Below are 2,447 nucleotides of genomic sequence, written 5' to 3' on the forward strand. Positions count from 1 at the left end.
CTTTCACATTCCAAAGGGGTATCTGGGGTAGGAAGGCTTCCCATTCAAGCATGCTCTTAAGTCCTTGGTCCCATTGAATGGGCTCCATGCTCTGTGAAATGCCTGCTCCTCATGGGATGTGGACCAGTGGAGCAGGGCGAGGGAAGCTCATTTCACCGGGGGCACCTTCACTGCCCTGCAAGTGAAAGGTCAGGCTGCTCAGACTTTGATTTGAGCTGCTGAAGGGCGGTCACTAATCCAATAAGCCACCGAGGGACTGTAGGACACAGCCTTAATTCAGGCATTTGCAAGGGTGAGTGGAAGGCAGTAACCCAGGAGCTCCCAGGGTGTCCTGCAGTGCACGCTCCTACCTGGCCCTGTCTTGGTTTATGAAGTGTTGAGAACGTCAGGCTCTCAGGAACTGCTGTGCCAGCCTTCACACCCTGAGTGTGCTGTAAGAAAAATAAACACCCTCAAAGGTTTTCCAGTGGGCATCAGCTTCTCTGGCTAGATTTGTGCTGGGAATCTGATCACACAGGAGCCTTCAGCAGTGGAGCAACAGGTTTGGGTGTGGAGCTTTTAATATGATATATATATATATATACATACGAGTGTGTGTGTGTATGTGTGTATATATATATATATATATTTATATATATATATACATACACACACACACTTGTATATATTCATAACAGCATGGCCGCTAAATGATATTTCTATTTTTTCAGAGACATGTATGAGCTGCCTCTTCTCTATACTGTGCCCCGTCTGTGTTGTTGAAGACTGGTAGTCTGAAATTTACCCAATATTGGTATTCTTTTCCAGGTAACTTTTTGGATATTGAAGATTTTGGGGTTTTGTCAGACTACTGAGGCACAAAGGATGGATCTATTTTAAAAAAGGACTTTTGTGATTACAAATACAATAATTGAAAGAAGAAAACCCTCATGTGCCCTCTTTAAAACAACCCCTCGTGTTGCCCTGGCAGTTTTTGCTGTTTGACATGTCCAGGTCCTTCTGGCCTGTGTGAATCCAAGTCCTTCAGGTCATGGCTGTGGGGGCAGCTGTGCTACCAGCACGTGGCTCCTCAGCGTGGTCTGGGCCAGCATCACCTGGGATGAGTTTTTCCATGCGTAGCTCACAGCTCTGTTGTAGCTGCTGTAATTTTACATGCTGTTGGGGCAATTAAAATGATAAATGTTAGCAGCAGCTTTACAAATTCCTTTTTGAGCTGTTCTGCTTCCAGCCAGGTGCAGCAGCCCTGGGCCACCTTGGGTATTGGGCAGAGCCATCAGTGGCTGTCTGTGGAGCTTTTTCTTGGAGGCAAGTGATGGAAAAGCCCGAGGAGCAGTCAAAGCTCATGCTCACAGGTGACTGTGAGACTTTTGGAGGAGTTACTGCCCCTGGCTTTGCAGAACTCCTGTGTGCGTTGGGCAGCAGATCCTGGACTTAGCAAGGTGAGGGGCTGGTGGTGGGCATGACCCTGTACCTTTCCTGTGGGGCTGAGCAGCACCTCCTAGCATGAGATGGCACAGGCTGGGCTTCTGCCACCCAAACTGCTTCCAAGAAATGAGGTACTGGTGATGATTAGGGATATATGGAATATTTTCACATCTAAGTTAAATACTATGATCTTGTGAGTCCCCAAATTCTGAATCGTTTCAGTGTAGGCATCTCGGTGAGCTCAACTTGTAGGGCTCAGGATGGTGGCTCTGATGTTCTTGGCCATGTGTGAAAACAGCTTTCAGCTGTGGCAAGGTGCCATGGGACTGCCAGGACAGGGATGCATGGGGCCTCTGATGTTGGTGACATCAGCAATTGACAGCAGTTTGGGTTTTTGGTTGGTTTTTTTTTTTTAAACATGCAGATCCATAAGACCAGAAGTGTGAAGTCTGTTAGATACATCACAGACATGTGTTAGTGCTGGAAATTTTATAAGGACTTGCTTTGATCACTGTTTTAAAACTTAATGTTTTCTGTGCCTCTTGAGCCTGAAACTATGGGCCAAAAAACCCTGTGACTTGATACCTGAAGGCTCCCCAGTGATGAACTCCAGGGATTAAAGATGTTGCTTGATTTGTGGCTGAGAGTGCCGGGGGAGCGAGCACCTCAGTCCCTGCAGAGGTGGGAGCAGCTGGGCCCGACACGCTGCGCTGATGCACGCTGTTATTTGAGTGGAGAATTTGGAAAGCTCAGAGTTCTGAGCTAGGGTTATGTTCTCACTTAATAAGGTGTTAACTGACGTTGGGTGCTCTTTGGAGAGTTCGGCTATGTGTGGAGGTTAACGGTTCCTGGCATCTTGTCTGCTATAAACGAGCTTTCAGACAAGAGGAAAGACTTACCACACGCTATCAGCGTGTGACTTTTTTTTCCCAAAAAAGCAAACCCCCAAACAAACAAAAAAAATACTCCCCAAAGCTAAGGCGGAGGAAGCCTCTGGGCTTTCCCCGGGGCTGCGGGCGGTG

The sequence above is a fragment of the Geospiza fortis genome, unplaced genomic scaffold (genome assembly GCF_000277835.1).
Source record: "Geospiza fortis unplaced genomic scaffold, GeoFor_1.0 scaffold608, whole genome shotgun sequence".
In the NCBI taxonomy this organism is placed as follows: domain Eukaryota; kingdom Metazoa; phylum Chordata; class Aves; order Passeriformes; family Thraupidae; genus Geospiza; species Geospiza fortis.